The sequence below is a fragment of the Podarcis melisellensis genome (genome assembly GCF_964234715.1).
Source record: "Podarcis melisellensis genome assembly, chromosome: 13".
NCBI classification, from domain to species: Eukaryota; Metazoa; Chordata; class Lepidosauria; order Squamata; family Lacertidae; genus Podarcis; species Podarcis melisellensis.
In genome coordinates this window covers 47181393-47194980 of record NC_138545.1, presented here as the reverse complement: position 1 = coordinate 47194980, position 13588 = coordinate 47181393, and the positions used below count along the sequence as shown (strand labels likewise).

The following is a 13588-nucleotide window of genomic DNA, read 5'->3' as shown; positions in this document are numbered from 1 at the left end:
TAGGGCCGGTGACGTAAGGAGGCGTTTTGCGCCTGCGCCGCAGTTACCATGGTTTCCCCACCACCACCACACTCGTGTTTCTAGTGTCATCATAGACTTATGAAAGTGGTAGACTGACAATACAATTTTCATAGGGCAGGACTTCCGGGTTGCTTTCTGACCCCTTTCCACCCAGCCTACAAGGGACTGCTCCCCATAGGAAGCAACGGGGACATTTAAAAAGTTTTTAGCATAGCTGGTTGGGGGCGGCTGTATCATGTTCCATCCCGAAGACTGAAGGAGGAAATCAAATCACTGCAGCATCCCTGGTAGCCATCCAGCCTCTGTTGAAATGACCACATCTGCAATCCGCTCATAGCCGTCAACGTTTTCCTTTTTTAAAGGGAAATTTCCTTATAGGATTCCTTGCAAGAAAAGGGAAACGTTGACAGCTATGAATCCGCTGTCAAGGCTCTGGTGCTGTCATCAAGTGGTCCAGTGCCAAGGGCCTTCTGGCGGTTCCCTCCCTGAGAGAAGGGAGTTGAACGTTCAGGGAACCAGGCAGAGGGCCTTCTCGGTGGTGGCGCCTGCCCTGTGGAACACTCTCCCACCAGATGTCAAGGAAATAAACAACTGTCTGACTTTTAGAAGACATCTGAAGGCAGCCCTGTTTAGGGAAGATTTTAATGTTTAATGCTGTATTGTGTTTTTAATATTTGGCTGGAAGCCGCCCAGAGTGGCTGGGGAAACCCAGCCAGATGGACGGGGTATTAATAATAATAATATTGAGATGCTAACTCAGTTGGAGTGTTATGTCTTGTCCAGTGGGGGGCACAATTTAAGCACTGAGACCTGAGATGGATTTTGTGCTGGAGGTTTTTTTGGGGGGGGCGGTGCAAATCCAAATTTGCAGTGCAATAAACTTCTACAATATAATACTTCTTCTTGTTATACCACCCTTCATCCAAGGATCACAGGGCAGTTTTCAGTATAAAAGCACAAAAATGAAAAACATAATAACAAAATACAGTGGTACCCCGGGTTGCATACACTTCAGGTTACATACACTTCAGGTTATAGACTCCGCTAACCCAGAAATAGTGCTTCAGGTTAAGAACTTTGCTTCAGGATGAGAACAGAAATCATGCTCCGGTGGCGTGGCAGCAGCAAGAGGCCCCATTAGCTAAAGTGGTGCTTCAGGTTAAGAACAGTTTCAGGTTAAGAATGGACCTCCGGAACAAATTAAGTACTTAACCCAAGGTACCACTGTAATAACACCCCCCCCCACACACATTCACATTGCCTCCCGAAAATCATGACTCGCCCATATTTCAGTAAAATGTAGAATCCACACATTCAATTGAGGGAGGGGAACCAAATGGCTTCTCTTTAAAGTAATTGTGTGTGTGTGTGCATGTGTTTTGGTCAGGCTTTTATCAGCAACTGTGGACTGGCCCTATGTTAAAAATAGAGGGTGCAATCTACACTTCCTTGACCTCATTGGAACTTTCTTCTCAAGCACAGGATTCAGTTGCATTAGTTTTACTGTTACGGCAAAATCTGGGTGCGAGGCTGCTCTGCCACCCAGCTCATCGGACTAAGTCCGTGGGTCCCTGCGGAGGAAAATGAGCTCAGCCGGAGACAGGAGCAAGCAGCAGAAGATCCAAGTTTATTGCGCAACAGGTTCAAGGCGAGATTGAACCGTGAGAAAGGGGTGACATGAGTTTTTGAAACTCCCTCCATGTCCCAGAATACAGTGCAAAACACGTCATGAATACATTAAAGAGAGGTTTGGTTACACAGATTACATCATGAATATATTAAAGGGAGGTTGGGTTACACAGATTAACATATGGAGGAGGGAGGGGGGAATATGCAGAGCTACACCAGATTAACATAAGGAGGAGGGAGGGGGGAATATGCAGAGCTGGAGATATGCACAGATAAACACTTCCTGGGGATGAGAAAACTATAGTCCCAAATATGCATAGTCTGGCACCTGACATTGCCTGGAGGAAAGGCTGATCAGAGCAATTTGAAAGGATTAGGGTCTTGACACCTTGCTTGAGGGATTATGCTGGACAGGGGAGATGTGATGGAGTCCTAGAGTAATTGAGCAAACTGGCACGCTGATTTTCTATGAATTTTATAGATTTTAGTCCCTTTTGACATTGACAATTGGAAATAAATTGATATATTGTAGTGAAGAAGAAGGTGAAGAAGACATGCCCCCCCCTTCCGTAACATACTATAGTCACTTCCAGGCAACTTGTCCATTGAGCATTCACTCTGCTTTTCTTCTGGGAAAGAATATAATCTAATTCAAATACTAGCAGTGGGAGCACCCTGGAGTTGGAGTAAATTATAATGTGTTCATGCACTCAGTCTCTCCATAGTAAAGGTAAAGGGACCCCTGATCCTTAGGTCCAGTCGTGGCCGATTCTGGGGTTGCGGCGCTCATCTCGCTTTATTGACTGAGGGAGCCGGCGTACAGCTTCCGGGTCATGTGGTCAGCATGACTAAGCCACTTCTGGCGAACCAGAGCAGCTTGTTGAAATGCTGTTTACCTTCCCTCCAGAGCTGTACGTATTTATCTACTTGCACTTTGATGTTCTTTCGAACTGCTAGTTTGGCAGGAGCAGGGACTGAGCAATGGGAGCTCACCCCGTTACGGGGATTCGAACCGTCGACCTTCTGATCGGCAAGTCCTAGGCTCTGTGGTTTAACCCACAGTGCCACCCGCATCCCAACAGCCTCTCCATATCAATGATCAAAAGACCTTCAGGCTGCAATTGCTGTGGATAGCAAGAAACAGGGCAAGCCTGTCTATGAGGCAGCTTTGTTCCTAGTGTGGGCAAACTGCCTCTGGGGCAACTCCATCCAGACCACAGAACACAAATTCATCTAGACGAGCAAAACTCCCAGCTAATAGCACTTCCATTTTGTCTGGCTGAAGCTTCTGCTAATTACCGGTATCCTCATTCATTCCATAACTGCTATCCATTCATGTTGACAAGGTTCTATGCAGCTGCAGTCTTTAATTAGTAATAAGAATAATTAATTTATTAGTTTATAACCCTGCACCTTCCCCAGAAGGAGCCCAGGAAAACATTTCAATAGGAATACAATTGAAACGTCTAAAAACAGTTTAAAACAACCTTCTAAAAAGATGGAAGGAGGGTGTCCTTCAAAATCTTATCTACTGAAGTTAGTTAATTCAATTCAGCACTCTAAAAGAACTTGAGCATGTTATGGCTGGTCAAGCTATTGTGGTTACAGCAGGATTGTTTATTGTGACTTGATGTCTTTAGCCTTATGCATATGGTTCTGACGAGGGCTGTTAATGAAGATGCATGAGAGTTCCAGCTCCACCATCAGATTTGCAGCCTTGAGCTGTTTTTCAGCAAAAAAATATTTCTGGTCTCTCTATGGAAGATCCAAACAGGTGGCATTTCCAATTAGCTTATCATACTTGCTTTCTTTGCCTTTTAAAACCAGAGATTGGGCTTGGGTGGGGGGACATTTCATGCTAATGGAGGGATCTGTTATATGAGCCTTTGCATATTCTGTGTCTGCAGATGTTAAGTATCACCATCGTATAAAAGATGGCTCCCTCTTTAGACTCCCTCTTTGGACTGTGCACCCGGCCATAACCTTAGCCCAGTCATCACAGTGGAAACTTGTTTGTGGGGAAAAACGCTTCCACCTATTTGTTTTTTCTCCTGCCTGTGCTCTGTAAGAATGATATTGTGGATCTTTCGGTCTGTCTCAGGTCTGTAAGCATGTGCATGCATGTTTTTAGCCAGTTTCGCCCTAATGACTCAGGATATCATTTATCTCTGCATAAAGCCAGATTTATCAAACATAGTCCTTTTTTTAAGTTACAGATAGGTAGCCTTGTTGGTCTGCCATAGTCAAAACAAAAAAAAATCCTTCCAGTAGCACCTTAAAGACCAACTAAGTTAGTTCTTGGTATGAGCTTTCGTGTGCATGCACACTTCTTCAGATACCTTTTTTTAAGTTTCTCAAAGGCAGTTAAAGATCTCTCAATCTCTCTTTTAGGGATTCCTAAGGCGGGTGGCGCTGTGGTCTAAACCACTGAGCCTAGGGCTTGTCAATCAGAAGGTCGGCGGTTTGAATCCCCGCGATGGGGTGAGCTCCCGTTGCTAGTTCCCAACTCCTGCCAACCTAGCAGTTCGAAAGCAAGTCAAAGTGCAAGTAGATAAATAGGTATCGCTCTGGCAGGAAGGTAAACAGCGCTTCCGTGCGCTGCTCTGGTTCTCCAGAAGCGGCTTAGTCATGCTGGCCACATGACCCAGAAGCTGTACGCCGGCTCCCTCGGCCAATAAAGCGAGATGAGCGCCGCAAACCCAGAGTCAGCCACGACTGGACAACTGTCAGGGGTACCTTTACCTTTATCTTAAGGTGTTTATTAAATAATACAAGTAATCTAAAGCTCAGAGGTTTAAGTGGCAGGACTCTCAAATGCAAGAAAGAATCAGAGAATCTTAGAGCTGGAAGGGTCCCCAAGGGACATCTTGTCTAACCCCCTGAAATGCAGAAATCTCAGCTAAAGCATCCATGACAGATAGCCATCCATTGTTGTTGTTTAGCCGTTTAGTTGTTTCCGACTCTTTGTGACCCCATGGACCAGAGCACACCAGGCACTCCTGTCTTCCACTGCCTCCCGCAGTTTGGTCAAACTCATGTTGGTAGCTTCGAGAACACTGTCCAACCATCTCGTCCTCTGTTATTACCATCTCCTTGTGCCCTCCATCTTTCCCAACATCAGGGTCTTTTCCAGGGAGTTTTCTCTTCTCATGAGGTGGCCAAAGTACTGGAGCCTCAGCTTCAAAAGCTCCAAGGAAGAAGAGTAGACAACCCCCTGAGGGAGACTGTTCCAATGTAGAACAGTTCGTACTGTCAGTACTAACAGGGCGAGCCCTATGATTAGACACCTGCCTCAGGCAGCAGATGCTGAGGGGCAGGTTGTGGACTGTGCTATGAATGCCATGTGGTCTGTCGTGTTCCCTCTATGCTAGCCTTCTGCCCTCCAGTAGAAGACACTATCCTTTCACGAGTATTGGAGTAAGCAAGTACTGGTCCGGTTGGTTTCTGTATGTGCCTTAGGAGAGGGCACCACCTTGTCCTTCGCCTCAGGCAGCAAAATGTCTTGAGCTGGCCCTGAGTGCTACCTGAGTGTCGTGCTGCCCTCCTCCATTCCAGCGCTTCCCAGATATTTTGGATTTGTAACTCTCACCGGCCTCAGCGAGCACATTAAATAAGTCCTTATTTTCATAAAATGTTAGTGCAAGAAAACTCAGGTGGCCTTAGGCAGTTTCTCATCAGCCCTCTACATCTGTAGCATGGTGATGATGTACCAGATTTCTACAGGATCATTGCAGAGACAGAGGCCAGAAACTGCCCCTGTCTTACCAGGATTCAATCTCAGCCTGATCTTACTGAGTGTCTGTGGAATTCTTAATCTGCCAGGAAGTATGAGCTGCATTTCCCCTCTTCAGTTTCCTGAGTGGGGGGGGACCTGCCTCCCTATACTTCAGACAATTGTTCATCTAGCAAGTAGTGTCCATGTGGGAATTCTACAGAGATCATCTGTTTTTTTAAAGGATAAGGGGGGAGGGGGCAGGAGCAAAGCCAGCCTCCAGCCAGCGGAAAATAGACTATGCCAAGAGCATATTGAAAAGCTGTCTTCAGCCAGGGCTGGCCAGTTTAACAACTCCATTCCCTGTTCCGATTTGCACACTAGGCTCTTTGACGCAACAGAAAACTGTTCTCTCTTGTGTGTGTGTCCACCCCCTGCCCCCATTTCCTCTTAAACCTGCCTGGACAATTTGGGTTTGTGATTTTTTCTCTCTCTTCAGATGCAAGTTTATGTGAGGATATCTTCTTGACCAGTTCATTCCATGAGGCTGGGTTCTCTTTCCTCGCCTCCCAACACACACTCACCTTCCTGTTTTCTGTCAGGAAACTGGAAAGGAACACAAGGCTCTCATTGCAGATCTGCGGCTGAACTCCTGACCATTTGACAGTCAAGCGCTGCCCTAGCAAGGGGTGTTTGGCAACTTAGCAATGCTCAGGAATTAAAAAACTGGTGAACCTTAAGTGTGGGTTTTCAAAAAATCTTTGCATTTTAAAGAAGTCTTCCGTGATCTCCAGTGAGTCTTATGCAAGATAATAAATTATCCTCATTTTGAAAGTTGGAACAAAGTTACATCTTGCACCTCATGGAAGACAGCAACGCCCAGCAGCATGGAAGGGTACATGTAGGATACTTGCTTACAATTTTGTAAGTAACAAAGAATTTTAGGACAGTCAATTTTGGAAGATGTATACTTTTGAATTCCTTACCTGTCTAGGAATTTCCTTGTAACCTGTATTTGCATGGCACGGTAGACATTTATCTGAAATGCTTTGGCTTTTTAAATTTTTTTAATTGATCAAAACAGCAGTGCACTTTTTAAAGGAAAAGCAGCCTAAGAAAATACTCCTTTCTCTAATCTGTGACAGAGGTAAGTTCCTTGTTCTCTTCTCTCATATTAGAAAGCATATCTTGAAAAGACATGACTGTTCACAACTGGGCTGCATTTACAATGTTGTTTGTTGCCATTTCTGCAAGCCAATTAAAATTAAATGCATGGGGAAAAACCTCAACACTATGGATTTCAACATCTTACTTGCAGCAAACTTGAGTGTTTAATAAGGCTTAGTCCCTATCTAGTTTTGTGTTTAGGATGGTTGCATCAAAAACCCCAGATATTTATCAATTATAACAATGAAATTATATGAAATTGCTTAAAAATAATAATCTGTTGAGAAGAGAGATCTCCTTCAGCATGGCGGTAGCAAATGGATTTTGTGTATGAGTTAGCAAATTTAGGATGTCAAAAAAGATAGACAAGCATAATGTAAAGTATTGCGCCTTCTGGGGATTTTCCAGTAGTGTATGAACTTACTTTGTTTCAAAGCAGACCTTGCACATTTCTTAAGGTAAAGGTAAAGGGACCCCTGACCATTAGGTCCAGTTGTGACCGACTTTGGGGTTGCGGCACTCATCTCGCTTTATTGGCCGAGGGAGCCGGCGTACAGCTTCCGGGTCATGTGGCCAGCATGACTAAGCCGCTTCTGGTGAACCAGAGCAGTGCACGGAAATGCCATTTACCTTCCCGCCGGAGTGGTACCTATTTATCTACTTGCACTTTGATGTGCTTTTGAACTGCTGGCTGGCAGGAGCAGGGACTGAGCAACGGGAGCTCACCCCGTCGCGGGGATTCGAACCGCCGACCTTCTGATCGGCAAGTCCTAGGCTCTGTGGTTTAACCCACAGCGCCACCTGCGCCTGTGCATTTCTTATTTAATAGTTATTACCAGGGCTAGCCTCATGGGTGATGAGGCAACTGCCTCAGGTGACAGGATCCATAGAGGCACCAGATCCCAATCCCCACTTGTTCCCAATGTAAATCTTCACTCAGTCCTTCTCCCCTGGTGAGGAGGGAGGTGCCATTTTGCGGTTCACCTCAGGAACCAAAATGTCTTGGGCCAGCCCTGGTTATTACTTACAGAATAGAGATTTGCAAATATAATGACTCAGGGCTCCAGGAGAGAAGATCCTCCAAACTTCTCCTCCAATCCCACTGCTGTGAAGTAAACCAAGCCATGGTTTCGTTTAACATTAGGTCTCAAAATGGTTGCCCCTGTTTAACTCGCTCTGTCAGATTGCTACTCACAGTTTGCCTGGGGGAATTAACTTCAGGTCTGGTTTGGGATGTAAAGCTAAGCCAAACCATGGCTTTTGAAGACTAGTGTAGACCAAATTACATCTTGAAGTCCCCTATCAGTTAAACAAGGGCTGGCCCATTCAAGAGGCAGACTGAGGAAGCTGCCTCAGACGGCTGAATCTAAGGGGCATCTTATGTGATCTTCCAAAGACTCTGGTAAGCAAGACTTAAGTGTGATCTTGCAGTGCTCTAGTGCAATCTATATGAAACCCAAAACCCAAAGCTGTGCCACTCCAAAAAGCAATACAGTGGTACCTTGGTTCTCAAACGCCTTGGTACTTAAACAACTTGGAACCCAAACATTGCAAACCCAGAAGTAAGTTTTCCGGTTTGCAAACTTTTTTCGGAAGCCGAACGTGCTCCATTTTGAGTGTTACGCTTCCGATTTGAGTGTTATGCTGAGGTCTGTCTGTTTTTCCTATCTATTTTGCGTTTTTGTGGCTTTTTTGTTTCGTTTTTGTGACTGTGTGGAACCCAGTTCAGCTACTGATTGATTCATTGTGTGACTGCAGTACATTGTTTGTTGCTTTCATTTTATGAATCAATGGTCTCATTGGATAGTAAAATTCATGTTAAATTGCTGTTTTAGGGGTTGTTTTTAAAAGTCTGGAACGGATTAACCCATTTTACATTACTTTCTATGGGAAAGCGCGCCTCGGTTTTGGAACGCTTTGGTTTGGAAAGGACTTCTGCTTATTGATCAATTATCCTGATTTATTTGCACAAAGTTTTCAGGGAGGTTAGACAACAACTGCTATTTATTGAGCATTCGTTTTGATTTCTGTGTCAAGCAATTGTTTTCCCATACTTTCCAGTATATTTTGCTGCCACCTTCCTTATAGCAAAAAGTCCAGTTAGGGGGGGAGAAGTGGGTTTATTGTGCAAGAGAACCAAATGAACTTAATCCTGCAACCGAATTTCCCGGAATGTGATTGAATCTCACCCCAAAAGAGCGAGAGTACTCTATGTTGTTTTTACCTAAAAAATTAGTGTGGAAACATGGCAGCTTCCCATGTTATTAACAGGATATTAATGCACACACAGCATACATTTGAAGAACATGCACCTCAAAGGTAATAATTATGGGAGCTGTAGTTCACTCTTCGCAGAACTACAGTTCCCACCATCTATTACAAACAATAGTTCCCAGGATTATTGGGAGGCAGAGAATGTGTTTTAAATGGATGGTGAGTAGATAGCAGACATTAGTGCCAGATTAGAAGCACAGGACAAAGTCACTTAAATGAGCAGCTGTATTCTCCCCCCAACCCACCTATCTTCAATCAGTTGACTGCACTTATTGCTGTAATTCGATCATATTTTGTTACATGCTGTCAGAGAAAAACGACAGCACAATATATAAAGAAAATTAGATGGAGCATCTGGCTTTTCTAGTACTGTTAATCATGGAAGCAATCTTTGTCCTGGAAATAAATTGTAGGTTGCTAGGTAGGATGTTGGGACGCGGGTGGCGCTGTGGGTTAAACCACAGAGCCTAGGACTTGCTGATCAGAAGGTCAGTGGTTTGAATCCCCACGACGGGGTGAGCTCCCATTGCTCGGTCCCTGCTCCTGCCAACCTAGCAGTTCGAAAGCACACCAAAGTGCAAGTAGATAAATAGGTACCACTCCAGTGGGAAGGTAAACGGCGTTTCCGTGTGCTGCTCTGGTTTGCCAGAAGCAGCTTAGTCATGCTGGCCACATGATCCGGAAGCTGTATGCCGGCTCCCTCGGCCAATAAAGCGAGATGAGCGCCGCAACCCCAGAGTCCGCCATGACTTTACCTTTAGGTAGATTGTTAAAAGCCAGGACCTCCAAGATGGCGTTCTCTGAAATGTTATTGATTCCCTGTATGGGGCCAGCTAGCCAGGCTCAGCTTTGTAGTCTCTATGCGTGGATGAGATGATGGTGTTTCCATTTTTTAGGCACACTGAGGAACAGTTTGGGACAACCTGGGCTTGTGCAAAAGAAACTGGCTCCAGCTGAACCGGGATGGAACCAGACAGTTGGTGCTTATAATCCAACAGGAGCCAATGGGAGATGAGAGTCTGGCTCATAACAAATCTGGGATGAAGCTGAATAGAATCAATGGAAATTTAAGTGGGGGAGGCGTTGTGAGTGCAGGGGCACAAGACTGCAGTTCAGAGATGCCCAAGCACTGCAGACCCAAAGACAAGTGCGAAAGAGACTTGAATAAGAGAAACACTGTGTACAGTGGTACCTCAGGTTACAGATGCTTCAGGTTACAGACACTTCAGGTTACAGACTCCGCCAGTGGCATAGCGTGGGGGGTGCAGGGGGGGCCGGCCGCACTGGGTGCAACATCTGGGGGTTAGGGTTAGGGGGTGCAAATCCACGGGTTAGGGGGTGCAAATAACTTGCCTTGCCCCGGGTGCTGACAACCCATGCAACGCCACTGGACTCCGCTAACCCAGAAATAGTACCTCGGCGAATAAAGCGAGATGAGCGCCGCAACCCCAGAGTTGTCCCCGGCTGGACCTAATGGTCAGGGGTCCCCTTTACCTTTACCTTTAGGGAGCCTCCCAGACTGGCAGGGGATAGGCAGGGTATAAGTAATAAATTTATTATTATTATTAATTATTATTATTATCATCATTATTAAATTGTAACTAGTTTTTTTTAAGAGAAACTACACTATCCAAACAAGAAAACAAATACAGTTTCAATGTTAAGTGTTCTGAATTAAACAAAACAAAAAACCCATCCATATATTTATCCACCATGGCATGACGCTGCAATCCTTAAACTACCACAAGATGCACCTCTAAAGTATTATCGCTTGTCAAAAATCCCAGTTTGAAAATCCCATTTTTATTACTCAGCAGTGGCGTAGCGTGGGGGGGTGCAGGGGGGGGCCCGGCCGCATCGGGGGCAACATCTGGGGGTTAGGGGGCGCAAATCCATGGGTTAGGGGGCGCAAATCCACGGGTTAGGGGGTGCAAATTACTTGCCGTGCTGACAACCCACGCTACGCCACTGTTACTCAGGGTTCCCTCCCCCCCCAATTTAAGTAGAAAAGAGGCAGTCTTACCTGTATCTTATCAGGTTGTTCTCATACCTTGTTGCACAAACCATTCCCAGAAGAGGTAAAGAGGTCGCAGGGGGAGAGCTCTTTCACACAGGATGACCTCCAGCATCTGTTCTAGGCAGATGGGGGGGGACCACTCCCCTCCCTCAAACTTGCTGCTGTCTTTGCAGCGTAATTACCTGTGTTTTAAAGATTGCTTCAGTTCCCTAGGAGAATCACAAACATTTACAGGAGCATGACCCCAGAGAAAACACTTGATCCAATTGACTTCAGGCAATCTGGGGCTTGCTAAAGCTTGTAGGTTAGTTTGTAGGACCAGCCACCAGTACCCTAAGGGACCATTGGCACTTTACATTTAAAGCAATATAGGATATCCCAGAGTCGGTCATGACTGGACCTAATGGTCAGGGGTCCCTTTACCTTTTACCTTTATGGGACATGGGTGGCACTGTGGGTTAAACCACAGAGCCTAGGACTTGCCGATCAGAAGGTCGGCAGTTCGAATCAACGGGGTGAGCTCCCGTTGCTCAGTCCCTGCTCCTGCCCACCTAGCAGTTCGAAAGCACATCAGAGTGCAAGTAGATAAATAGGTACCGCTCCAGCGGGAAGGTAAACGGCGTTTCCGTGCGCTGCTCTGGTTCGCCAGAAGTGGCTTAGTCATGCTGGCCACATGACCCGGAAGCTGTACGCCGGCTCCCTCGGCCAATAAAGTGAGATGAGTGCTGCAACACCAGAGTTGTCCCCGACTGGACCTAATGGTCAGGGGTCCCCTTTACCTTTAGGGAGCCTCCCAGACTGGCAGGGGAGTCGGTCACGACTGGAACTTAAATGGTCAGGAGTCCCTTTACCTTTTACCTTTATATGCCACTTCAAACAGCTGTGACTTCCCCTCAAAGAATTCTGAGCACTGTAGTTTGTTAAATGTGCCGAGAGACCCCTATTCCCTTCAGAAAGCTACAATTCTCAAGAGTGGTTTAACCATCTTCCCAGGGAAGTCTGGGAACTGTAAAAGTAAAAGAGGGGTAAAAGGGGTCTCCTAAAACTCTCGGCACCATTAACAAACTACAGTTCCCAGGGTACTTTTGGGGAAGCCATGTCTATTTAAAGTGTTATGACAGCTATTCCTGGACAGGAATTCACGTTGGTCACCTTTCCATCAATCTTCCAGCATCCAGATTACTGGAGGCATCTGATATGCTGTATTTTTGCCGGTTAACACTGTGAAACATTATGAAATAGTAAAATATTGTATGCCACCGAGTTGCCAGGACTCCTGAGATTCAGACCTTGAGGTAAAGTGGATTCTGATGGACAAGCTAGGGATAGGAGCAGAGCAAAAAGCACACCCTCTGACTCTTCACCCTAAGATTTTAACTTCTGCACTCAGAGTCCCTGACCACCAAAATCTCAGAGACCTGGAAACTCTGAAGCATAAAAAGACCATACTAGACCCTGTTCTAGGGAAGGAATATTTTAGAAATGGGCTCTTGGCTGCCAAGTTCCCATACCAAATATATTTACTTTCACCTGGGCAGTCTGCCATATCCCCAAAGCCTGGAGCGCATAGCAGTATTTATAAGGACAAAGAGAATGGTATGTTTTGAAGGTGACTTAATTTCTCAAAAGAAAGTGCAGTGTAGAAGTTTGAAAGTAACATAAAAATACAGGATTTTTTAATCAGGAGAGATATTGGCAACCAAGTAGGCGGTTTTAATTTTATTTTTTTCTTGCATTTTGTGCATCTGATTTAGTGATATCTCTAGCCCACAAAAGCTTTTTCCATCATAAATTTGTTTGTCTTTAAGGTGAGGTACTCATGATTCAAATTTGAAGGAAGTGATGTATCAGGCTTTCCCAAACTTGGGTCGCCAGCTGTTGTTGGACTACAACTCCCATCATCCCTAGCTAGCAGAACCATTGGTCAGGGATGATGGGAACTGTAGTCCGAAACCAGCTGGAGACCCAAGTTTAGGAAACCCTGAAAAAAGAAAGAGAGAGAGATAAGGGGGAGTAGCTCTGTCAGTCTGCAGCAGCATATACATTTATTTAGTCTTTAAGATACTGCACGAGTCTGGGTTTTGTTGTTTTTGTAATTTCTATTACAGTGGTACCTCAGGTTACAGATGCTTCAGGTTACATACGCTTCAGGTTACAGACTCCGCTAACCCAGAAATAGTGCTTCAGGTTAAGAACTTTGCTTCAGGATGAGAACAGAAATCGCATGATCGCGGCACGACGGCAGCAGGAGGCCCGATTAGCTAAAGTGGTGCTTCAGGTTAAGAACAGTTTCAGGTTAAGAACGGACCTCCAAAACATATTAAGTACTTAACCTGAGGTACCACTGTATTACTTTAGGAGACTGGTGTGCTGATTGACATGTGTGTTGTACGAAGCCTGGGGATACTGAAGTGAAGGATAACATGAATGTTTGCTTTGCAGCAGGGCTAACTAAACTAAATTAGAAAATGTTGCCAAATGCACGCCTTGAGTTGCACATATGTATACAGCCCACATGCAAAACCTGCCAGACTGGTGACACAGGTTCAGATGACAACAACAGACCTGTGTCTTTCAAATCCAGTACAGTGGATGCTCCGGTTGCGAACGTGATCCATGCGGGAGGCACGTTCGCAACCTGCAGCGGCACGTCTGCGCACGTGCGGGTTTCGATTTGGCACTTCTGCACATGTGCAAAGCGCGATTTAGCGCTTCTGCGCATGCGCGACCACTGAAACCCGGAAGTAACGCATTCTGGTACTTCCGGG

The 13588-nt window shown here is 45.5% G+C and overlaps 1 protein-coding gene across 4 annotated transcripts in view; it reads left to right on the top strand.

The window, feature by feature from the left end:
* Nucleotides 1-5797: 5797 nt before the first annotated feature.
* The window catches only part of CSGALNACT1 (chondroitin sulfate N-acetylgalactosaminyltransferase 1), a 33135-nt gene continuing 25344 nt past the window's right edge, over nucleotides 5798-13588 (top strand). For 2 of the 4 annotated variants that reach the window (XM_081884144.1, XM_081884142.1), the window contains exon 1: nucleotides 5798-6509. The gene's annotated coding sequence lies outside the window, so the exon portion shown is untranslated. The remainder of the gene's footprint in view (nucleotides 6510-13588) is intronic. The other 2 variants (XM_081884145.1, XM_081884143.1) reach the window with 2 other exon arrangements.